This window comes from Stegostoma tigrinum, chromosome 8 (assembly GCF_030684315.1).
Source record: "Stegostoma tigrinum isolate sSteTig4 chromosome 8, sSteTig4.hap1, whole genome shotgun sequence".
Lineage (NCBI taxonomy): Eukaryota > Metazoa > Chordata > Chondrichthyes > Orectolobiformes > Stegostomatidae > Stegostoma > Stegostoma tigrinum.
The window spans coordinates 71857385-71869392 of record NC_081361.1 but is presented as its reverse complement, the minus strand read 5'-3'; positions in this window follow the sequence as shown (position 1 = coordinate 71869392).

Sequence of the window (12008 nt, the reverse complement as noted above, 5' to 3'; positions counted from 1 at the left end):
TCTTGAGTTTTTGTACCCCAATTTTAAAAAATTAGCATTCTACTTACATAAAATTAGCTTTTCAGATTCAAAGTTTATAACACTAAATGTAAGACTGAAGCTTCACTTCATTCAAGACTGTAACTTTTCAAACGTTTTTAGTGATACTAACATGAGACTTAACCAGAATTAATGTCTTTGCTAATTCACTTGGTATTCATTAATTTCAGTCTGTGGTGCCTTAACAGTACATTCGCAGAAGTAGTGAAAAATCACTGACAGCAACCTTTGGATTTCTGGATAATTCTGTGCATAGATTTCTAAGTCACATTTGGTTTCAGGAGATAATACCTAACATTGAGTTTCACCATCAATACCACCACAAAATCTGTGTCATTATCATATGTTGATCTTCCAAGTCAAATCTTTCATGATTCAAACTTGATCCTTAGCTGCCTTCTTACTTTTCAGGTGCAACTTTCTTAATATAACTAAACTGACATATGTTAACTCCCATTATCAGTTGGTTTATGATGCTTAAATTAGCCAAGCAGCTGTTCTAGTGCTCATAATTTAAGCTCAAGTGTCTTTAACTTCCATTAGACAATCCCACAAATGAACAAAAATCAATTTAATTAATTACATATACGCTCTTGTTCATTTCACAGGTGTACAGACATTTCTTTGCCAGGAGGTCCGGGTTCAAATCCCACTTGCCTCAGAGGTGTGTAATAGCATGTCTGAACAGATTGATTAAAAATATCTACAGGCATCTCTTTGAAACTAGGAAGTATACAAGAAAACAAGCTCCAATAATAGAGCCTGATAGTTTCTTGTACAGTAACAGCGTAGTTTGGATTTTAACCAATGCACAGGGTTCTTGACATAATTAAGATTCTTCCTTTTGTTGATACCACTTGTCCTTGTATGTAATGCAGTGTCTGTTCGAACCCTCATTGATATTTTGTTATTCGTATTTTATTCTTTCTCAAATTTTGATTTGAGCTGTGATCTGGGAACTGAGAGCTAAAGGTGACTATTGGACAGTAGGTAATAGCTTATGTTAACAGGACAAAAGACCAAACAGGATTTTGTTTACTTGTGAGGCCAGATGTGGCATTTAATTGTAAGTTGATACCTAGTTAAAAGGTTCTGTAGACATTTCATCACCAGGATAGAGTAGTACGTTTAAACAGATTTGGAAGTTGGTTGTTACTAAGGTCAGTACCTGGGAATCAGTTCCAGCAAGACTCAAAAAGAACTCATGCTAAGGCAGATGTTGAATGGTTACTGGGACGCGAGGAGGAGATGATCAGTCTGTCAGGAAGAGATCAGAGTTTCAATTGCGTTTTGGACTGTTTGCTGTAAAAATAGGAATCTGGCTGTTGATGCTACAGCATGAAGATTTGAAAGCTCCCTGCATAACTTCCTAAAAACAGCTCTTGGAATACTGCTGGCCAGGCAGTATCAGAGCAGCAGGGAAGATTTTTCTGAAGAAGGATCCTGACCTGAAATGTCAACTTTCCTGCTGTTCTGATGCTGCCTGGCCTGCTGTGTTCCTCCAGCTCCATACTGTGTTATCTCTGACTCCAGCATCTGCAGTTCTTGCTATCTCTCTTGTAGGTAATACTGCTTTATTGGAATAATTTGAAATGATTGACATTTTCAAGAACCATCATCTTTGCCTATGGAATGACACATTGTGGAAATTATTTACGTAATCCAAGGAAGAGTCACTCAGCCCAAGATGTTAACTCTGATTTCTCTCCACAGATACTACCAGACCTTCTGAGCTTTTCTAGCATTTTCTGTCCTTGTTAAGTAATCTGGTCAGTCTTGTTACTTTCTTTTATTTATTCCTTGACCATGTTTGTTTGTCTGTCTGTCTTTAGGTATTTGGGTTTAAAGCACACAGCAATTACATTACCTTGTTGTTTAATTTTGCCCTACTGAAGTTATTGTATTGTTCATAAATTTCTAAGCATTTTAAACTACAAACTGATGTCAAAAATTAGTTATTTGCAAAGTCATGATCAGTTATTCAAGAAGTTTGATAGAAGTGTCTGAAATCAATTTTGAGGTACTTTGAAGGTTTTAGTTTCACTGCGTTGAAAGTGCAGAAGGAGAAAGGCTGATTTGTTTAGCTGTCTGTCTCCGTGTCTTAAAAATTGCATTTTTCTAAGTAATAAAATTTCATAAGTTAAAGAGATTGTTTTAGACTTTTGGGAATTAAGTTTTTTGATTGGATGACTGTGTCCTGGATACTTCACTTTTGTTTTTTAGACTAGGAGGATGTTTAAAGCTGAAAATGTGGTGGCATGTAGTTCATTGTATTCAGTCGAAACCACAAGAGGGAGCAATTGTAGTCACCTTTAAATCCTCATGGTTTGAGAAAAATTGCAAGGCATTGAAGAAAAGCAACCTAAATCGAAAGTTATAATTACAAGATCATAAAAACTACAAACATTGGACTGAGTTTAATGACATTTGTTATGGGCTTATAAATATAGGTTATTCTGATCTGCCAACCAAAAATGAATCAGTTGAAATCAAAGACAGAAGTATAATAACTTGTTATGAATCAGAAATAGTAACTTTCATACTTCAGACCTTGGCTATGTTAGCCTATAAAGGTAAAACCGCAGAACAACAACACTGAGGCAGTGACAATTGTTACAATGGTTTATTCTCAAAACCAACTTAAAGAAAGGCATACATATTAAGGAAACATTAAAATGAAACAAAGAACTGTGAAAGAGCTGGATATTGCTGGTTTTGAAGGAGGATCACTGGACTCAAAACATGAACTCTGTTTTCTCTCTACAGATGCTGCCAGACCTGTTGAGTTTCTCCAGCACTTTCATTTTCTCATTTCAGATCTCTAGCATTCACAGTCCTTGCTTTTTATTTCTGTGTGAATGCACTTGCCTGATTCTATTCTTAATTATAAGTCACAGCCAATAACTACCAATAGTAGTTCTCTTCTCGCTCCTGCACCATTATATCTGAAATGCTCCCGGGATTAATCTTTAGCCTGCTGTTAGTTTACATTAACATGCTAACATCCTAAGACAGATCGCATGACATTCCACATATACACTATCAATGCCTGCTCCACCTCACATACCAACACTCTTGACCCCTCTGCTGTTGGTGATTTGTCACAATGCTCATCAAGTCTCTAGTATTGCTTGGTGGATGTGTCTCTAAATAAATACTGCAAAGTCCAAATCCATTGTATACATCGTTTAGTTCCTAAAAAATTCCTTCCCTCGCCATGACTCCATTAGTTTCAGTCAACAGTCAGCTGAACTACGTTTTATACTAGCTTTTAGTGACTCATGGACAAGGACACCCAGATCCCTTTGGACACAACTCTTTCCAATATCTGAACATTTAAGAAGTATTGTGCCTATTTTAATACCAAGCAAATAACTTTGTACTTACTTTATATTCTATATGCCCATTCAAGTCCAAGTCCTCTTGAAACATCATTACACTTTCCTCACAACTTGCGTCCCCATCTAGTTCTTTGTCATCAGCAAATTTGGAAATATAAATGATTTGGATGTGGGCATCAAATATAATAAACATTATGAACTGATGTAGAGCCAACAATGATTCTTGCAGCACCCACCAGCAATAGTTTATTTATTCCTACACTCTGCTTTTTGTCTATTAACTCATTTTTAATCTGCACGATTACATTATCCCAATCCTATGCACTGTGATTTTATTTGCTAATCTCCTGCATGGGATTTCTCAAAAGTTTTCTGAAAATGTGAATGTGCCAGATCCACTGGTCCGCTTTTGTTTATGTTACATGCAACAAAATCCAAAATGTTCGTCAAACATGATTTCCTTTTCATAAATCCATGTTGACTCACACCAATTTTGCCATTCTGATCTAAAAGTTCAGTTATCATTGTTCTTAATAATAAATTATAACCGATTCCCTGCTACAACTGTCAATCTAACAGGACTGTCACTCTTCACTCCTACTTCCTCCCCTATGAATGAACTCTCATCTGGTCCAGGAGATTTCTCAATCCTCAATCTAGATAATTTATGAAGTACTTCTTTGTCAGTTATACAAATCTCTTGGTTACCAAGTAACTCTTGGAGATTTTCTGCATCTTCTTCCATGAAGAAAGATGTAAGGTAACTTTAGTTTCTTTGCAATTTCCCTGTTTTCAATAATAAATTTATTCATTGTTTTTGTGCTTGCTTCTGATCTGGAATATGTCAATTTCAAATTCTTATCCACGCTTAGAAATTCTTCCTTTGCCTCACCCTTTCTTATCTCAGTAATGCCCTCCTACAACTCTCCATCATCTCTGTGCTGCTCCAGTTCTGAAAGGGTTAATGCTTTAGCGTGCATATGCATAAACATGAATTCAAAGAACTTTGTTTACCCCTAACATACGAAACATACAAAGTCAGGGTTCACATTCAAGGACAGTCTTCGACACAGAGTTTAAAAATGCATGATGAAAAATTAAATTCAAAACGAATTGCCAGTTTTTAAAAAAAGTAATACTTGGAATTGAACAGTCATTTTAAAGTGTACAGTATGCATTATTCACATGTTTTCCTACGATTACCTTTACCTTTAAAAAGGATTTCAAAGACTCACGACCCTCCAAAAAAAAACTTCCACATCTGTCTTAAATGGTAAATACCCATATCTTTAAAGTTTGACGACAGCCCCATTTCCTCTCACAAGGGGAAGCATCCTCTCAGTATCTGACTGGTCAGAAGCCCCTCAGGATATATACCTGCACATCTGGAGTTGGTGGGATTTAAAGCCTGACCTCTTAGCTCAGGGGTAGGGACAATACCACTGCACAAGAGCTCTCAGGACGTTATAGTTACTTTAATCTACCTGCTCAGACATGTTATGACACACCTTCAGTGTACAGGGAACTTGAACTCAGACCTCTTGACCCAGATGTAGGGGTATACCACGACACGGCAAATTATTATGTTTTAATAAAATAACCTCTCATTTTACTTTGATGACACCATCTTCCAACGTGCTGCCTCTGACATGACCCTTTTTTTCCTCAAATGCGAAAACCCCTCTATTGTGGTTGAGAAGGCCATCAGCTCTGACCAACCCATCTCCCCACACTTCTGCCCTCACTCCTGCCCCTCCCCGCCAGAACAATGAGGTTCCACTTCTTCTTACTTTCAAACTACTCATCTTGCATTGCAAGTATCAATTCTCCAACCCTCCTAACATTACTTAACTCCCTCTAAAGACCCAATCATGGGTGAAACAATGTTTTACTTCTACTTCTTTCAATTTAGTCTTCTGCACGCACTGCTTACAGTGTCAGGGTGATCACTTTTTGGAATATCTCTGCTCTGTTTGAAGAAATGACATTGACATCCCAGTAACTCGCCATTTCCATAAAACAACTTGCTGTCACGAAAACATTTCTATTTAGACTCTGAGTGGAAGACACACCCCTGTCTGTATCAATGGTGCTGAGTTGAAGGTGGCTGAAGACTTCAGATTCCTAGGAGTAAAAATAACCAAAAATCTGTCCTGGGTCCAGCCACGTCAACGCTACATCCAAGAAAGCACATCAATGCCACTACTTCCTCAGAAGGCTACAGAAATTCTGCATGTCCACAATGACTCTAATCAATTTTTATACATGCATCACAGAAATAATCCTAACTGGATGCACCACAGCTTGGTGTGCTAACAGCTGAACCCAAGACCACAAAAAATTACAGAGTTATGAATGCAATCAATTCCGTCATGAAAATTAGCTTTCCTTCCATTGATAACAAAAACAACTTGGCTGGAAAAGCTCAGCAAGTCTGGCAGCATGTATGAAGGAAAAAACGTTAATTCTGTTTTTATCCTTCACAGATGCTGTCAGACCTGCTGAGCTTTTCCAGCCACTTTATTTTTGTTCCTGATTTACAGCATCTGCAGTTCTTTCCGTTTCCTTCCATTGACTCGATTCATAGTTTTTGCTGCCTCAGGAAAGTAGCCAACATAATCACAGACTCCTCCCACCCTGGTTTTACCCTCTTCCATTGGGCAAAAGTTACAAAGGTTTGAAAATACATAAAAATAAATCCAAGAAGAGCTTCTTCTCCATTGTTAACAGACTTATGAAATAGATCTTACATATGAGAGTTAATCTTTCTCTGCACCTTCTCTGTAGCTGTAACACTCTATTTAGTGAAATAACAAAGTGTAGAACTGGAAGAACACAGCAGGCCAAGCAGCATCTTAGGAGCACAAAAGCTGATGATTCGGGCCTAGACCCTTCATCAGAAAGGGGGCTATATTTAGTGCTGTTTTGATACCCTGATGTACTTATTTAAGGTATGATTTGTGTGGATAGCACATAAAACTATACTTTTCACTATCTCAGTACACAAAACAATATTAAACCAAAGCCGTGGGCCTGCTGCAACATTCTAACTAACCACAATGCAGATCTAAGAAGTGACACCTCATTTTGTGCTTAAGCACTTCACAGGCTCTACGACTCAACATTGAACTGTACAACTTCAGAGCTTGAGCGAATGGTATTTGTTCACCCAATTTTCTTATATTCGTTCCCCCATGAAGCCTTGTCGTATTTATGTCTTGCTCACTTTGTTCCAAATAGAGTAAACTCTTTCACACTTTATTTTACATCTCTACTTCTCTTTCACAACCATTAACAAACTTATCTTGCACTGGGCCTCTGCACCATCTGCTCCCTTCTCCTCTGTCAAGAATATTAAAACACCCGTTTTCCAACACCTTTGCAGTTCTGAATAGGAGCCACGTAAACCTCGAAACGTTAACCCTCTATTTCTTCCCATAGATGCCACCAGTCCAACTGAGTCTCTCCAGAATTTTCTGTTTCTTTCAGCACTCCCACTCTGCTCCAAACATGGACGCAACAGATTCAACAAGATCGACCGTGCCGCGGAGCACGCCGGTAGTTGTAAGATAATAAAACGTGAGGCTGGATGAACACAGCAGGCCAAGCAGCATATCAGAAGCACAAAAGCTGATGTTTCGGGCCTAGACCCTTCATCGGAGAGGGGGATGGGGAGAGGGAACTGGAATAAATAGGGAGAGAGGGGGAGGCGGACCGAAGATGGAGAGTAAAGAAGATAGGTGGAGAGGGTGTAGGTGGGGAGGTAGGGAGGGAATAGGTCAGTCCAGGGAAGACGGACAGGTCAAAGAGGTAGGATGAGGTTAGTAGGTAGATGGGGGTGCGGCTTGGGGTGGGAGGAAGGGATGGGTGAGAGGAAGAACCAGTTAGGGAGGCAGAGACAGGTTGGACTGGTTTTGGGATGCAGTGGGTGGGGGGGGGGGGGGGGGGGGGGGGGAAGAGCTGGGCTGGTTGTGTGGTGCTGTGGGGGGAGGGGCGAACTGGGCTGGTTTAGGGATGCAGTAGGGGAAGGGGAGATTTTGAAACTGGTGAAGTCCACATTGATACCATTAGGCTGCAGGGTTCCCAGGCGGAATATGAGTTGCTGTTCCTGCAACCTTCGGGTGGCATCATTGTGGCAGTGCAGGAGGCCCATGATGGACATGTCATCTAGAGAATGGGAGGGGGAGTGGAAATGGTTTGCGACTGGGAGGTGCAGTTGTTTGTTACGAACTGAGCGGAGGTGTTCTGCAAAGCGGTCTCCAAGCCTCCGCTTGGTTTCCCCAATGTAGAGGAAGCCACACCGGGTACAGTGGATGCTGTATACCACATTGGCAGATGTGAAGGTGAACCTCTGCTTGATGTGGAATGTCATCTTGGGGCCTGGGATGGGGGTGAGGGAGGAGGTGTGGGGACAAGTGTAGCATTTCCTGCGGTTGCAGGGGAAGGTGCCGGGTGTGGTGGGGTTGGAGGGCAGTGTGGAGCGAACAAGGGAATCACGGAGAGAGTGGTCTCTCCGGAAAGCAGACAGGGGTGGGGATGGAAAAATGTCTTGGGTGGTGGGGTCGGATTGGAAATGGCGAAAGTGTCGGAGGATGATGCGTTGTATCCGGAGGTTGGTAGGGCGGTGTGGGAATTGGAAGTCCTGGAGGGCGTGGGTGGTGTCACGGACGTAGGTGGGGAGTTCCTGGACCAAAGGGGAGAAAATGGAGTCCAGATAGGTGGAGATGAGTTCGGTGGGGCAGGAGCAGGCTGAGACGATGGGTCGACCAGGGCAGGCAGGTTTGTGGATTTTGGGAAACCAGGGCAGGCAGGTTTGTGGATTTTGGCTCCCCTTTGGTGCAGGAACTCCCCACCTACGTCCGTGACACCACCCACGCCCTCCAGGACTTCCAATTCCCTGGCCCCCAACACCTCATATTCACCATGGACGTCCAGTCCCTACACACCTGCATTCCGCATGCAGATGGCCTCAAGCCCTCCGCTTCTTCCTGTCCCGCAGGCCCGACCAGTCCCCCTCCACCGACACTCTCATCCGCCTAGCTGAACTCGTCCTCACCCTCAACAACTTCTCTTTTGACTCCTCCCACTTCCTACAGACTAAGGGGGTGGCCATGGGCACCCGCATGGGCCCCAGCTATGCCTGCCTCTTTGTAGGTTACGTGGAACAGTCCTTCTTCCGCGCCTACACAGGCCCCAAACCCCACCTCTTCCTCCGGTACATTGATGACTGTATCGGCGCCGCCTCTTGCTCCCCAGAGGAGCTCGAACAGTTCATCCACTTCACCAACACCTTCCACCCCAACCTTCAGTTCACCTGGGCCATCTCCAGCACATCCCTCACCTTCCTGGACCTCTCAGTCTCCATCTCAGGCAACCAGCTTGTAACTGATGTTCATTTCAAGCCCACCGACTCCCACAGCTACCTAGAATACACCTCCTCCCACCCACCCTCCTGCAAAAATTCCATCCCCTATTCCCAATTCCTCCACCTCCGCCGCATCTGCTCCCACGATAAGACATTCCACTCCCGCCCCCACATCCCAGATGTCCAAGTTCTTCAAGGACCGCAACTTTCCCCCCACAGTGATCGAGAACGCCCTTGACCGCGTCTCCCGTATTTCAAGCAACACATCCCTCACACCCCGCCCCCGCCACAACCGCCCTAAGAGGATCCCCCTCGTTCTCACACACCACCCCACCAACCTCCGGATACAACGCATCATCCTCCAACACTTTCGCCATCTACAATCCGACCCCACCACCCAAGACATTTTTCCATCCCCACCCCTGTCTGCTTTCCGGAGAGACCACTCTCTCCGTGACTCCCTTGTTCACTCCACACTACCCTCCAACCCCACCACACCCGGCACCTTCCCCTGCAACCGCAGGAAATGCTACACTTGCCCCCACACCTCCTCCCTCACCCCTATCCCAGGCCCCAAGATGACATTCCACATTAAGCAGAGGTTCACCTGCACATGTGGTATACTGCATCCACTGTACCCGGTGTGGCTTCCTCTACATTGGGGAAACCAATCGGAGGCTTGGAGACCGCTTTGCAGAACACCTCCGCTCAGTTCGCAACAAACAACTGCACCTCCCAGTCGCAAACCATTTCCACTCCCCCTCCCATTCTCACGATGACATGCCCATCATGGGCCTCCTGCACTGCCACAACGATGCCATGCCACAATGATGCCTCCCGAAGGTTGCAGGAACAGCAACTCATATTCCGCCTGGGAACCCTGCAGCCTAATGGTATCAATGTGGATTTCACCAGTTTCAAAATCTCCCCTTCCCCTACTGCATCCCTAAACCAGCCCAGTTCGCCCCTCCCCCCACTGCACCACACAACCAGCCCAGCCCAGCCCAGTTCGCCCCTCCCCCCACTGCACCACACAACCAGCCCAGCCCAGCCCAGCCCAGCTCTCCCCCCCCCCCGCACCACACAACCAGCCCAGCCCAGCCCTCCCCCCCCCCCCGCACCACACAACCAGCCCAGCCCAGCCCAGCTCTCCCCCCCCCCGCACCACACAACCAGCCCAGCCCAGCCCAGCTCTCCCCCCCCCCGCACCACACAACCAGCCCAGCCCTCCCCCCCCCCCCGCACCACACAACCAGCCCAGCCCTCCCCCCCCCCCCCGCACCACACAACCAGCCCAGCCCAGACCAGCCCTCCCCCCCCCCCCGCACCACACAACCAGCCCAGCCCTCCCCCCCCCCCCCGCACCACACAACCAGCCCAGCCCTCCCCCCCCCCCCCCCGCACCACACAACCAGCCCAGCCCTCCCCCCCCCCCCCGCACCACACAACCAGCCCAGCCCTCCCCCCCCCCACACAACCAGCCCAGCCCAGCCCAGCTCCCCCCCCCCGCACCACACAACCAGCCCAGCCCAGCTCTCCCCCCCCCCCCGCACCACACAACCAGCCCAGCCCAGCTCTCCCCCCCCCCCCCCGCACCACACAACCAGCCCAGCCCAGCTCTCCCCCCCCCCCCCGCACCACACAACCAGCCCAGCCCAGCTCTCCCCCCCCCCCGCACCACACAACCAGCCCAGCCCAGCCCAGCTCTCCCCCCCCCCCCGCACCACACAACCAGCCCAGCCCAGCCCAGCTCTCCCCCCCCCCCCGCACCACACAACCAGCCCAGCCCAGCTCTCCCCCCCCCCCCCGCACCACACAACCAGCCCAGCCCAGCTCTCCCCCCCCCCCGCACCACACAACCAGCCCAGCCCAGCCCAGCTCTCCCCCCCCCCCCCGCACCACACAACCAGCCCAGCCCAGCCCAGCTCTCCCCCCCCCCCCGCACCACACAACCAGCCCAGCCCAGCCCAGCTCTCCCCCCCCCCCCCCGCACCACACAACCAGCCCAGCCCTCCCCCCCCCCCCCGCACCACACAACCAGCCCAGCCCTCCCCCCCCCCCCCCCGCACCACACAACCAGCCCAGCCCAGCCCAGCTCTCCCCCCCCCCCCGCACCACACAACCAGCCCAGCCCTCCCCCCCCCCCCCGCACCACACAACCAGCCCAGCCCTCCCCCCCCCCCCCCCGCACCACACAACCAGCCCAGCCCTCCCCCCCCCCCCCCCGCACCACACAACCAGCCCAGCCCTCCCCCCCCCCCCCCGCACCACACAACCAGCCCAGCCCTCCCCCCCCCCCCCCCGCACCACACAACCAGCCCAGCCCTCCCCCCCCCCCCCCGCACCACACAACCAGCCCAGCCCTCCCCCCCCCCCCGCACCACACAACCAGCCCAGCCCTCCCCCCCCCCCCCCCGCACCACACAACCAGCCCAGCCCTCCCCCCCCCCCCCCCGCACCACACAACCAGCCCAGCCCTCCCCCCCCCCCCCCGCACCACACAACCAGCCCAGCCCTCCCCCCCCCCCCCGCACCACACAACCAGCCCAGCCCTCCCCCCCCCCCCCCGCACCACACAACCAGCCCAGCCCTCCCCCCCCCCCCCGCACCACACAACCAGCCCAGCCCTCCCCCCCCCCCCCCGCACCACACAACCAGCCCAGCCCTCCCCCCCCCCCCGCACCACACAACCAGCCCAGCCCTCCCCCCCCCCCCCGCACCACACAACCAGCCCAGCCCAGCCCAGCTCTCCCCCCCCCCCCCCCCGCACCACACAACCAGCCCAGCCCAGCCCAGCTCTCCCCCCACCCCCCGCACCACACAACCAGCACCACACAACCAGCCCAGCCCTCCCCCCCCCCCCCGCACCACACAACCAGCCCAGCCCAGCCCAGCTCTCCCCCCCCCCCCCCCGCACCACACAACCAGCCCAGCCCAGCCCAGCTCTCCCCCCACCCCCCGCACCACACAACCAGCCCAGCCCTCCCCCCCCCCCCGCACCATACAACCAGCCCAGCCCAGCCCAGCTCTCCCCCCCCCGCACCACACAACCAGCCCAGCCCAGCCCAGCCCAGCCCTCCCCCCCCCCGCACCATACAACCAGCCCAGCCCTCCCCCCCCCCGCACCATACAACCAGCCCAGCCCTCCCCCCCCCCGCACCATACAACCAGCCCAGCCCTCCCCCCCCCCGCACCATACAACCAGCCCAGCCCTCCCCCCCCCCGCACCATACAACCAGCCCAGCCCTCCCCCCCCCCGCACC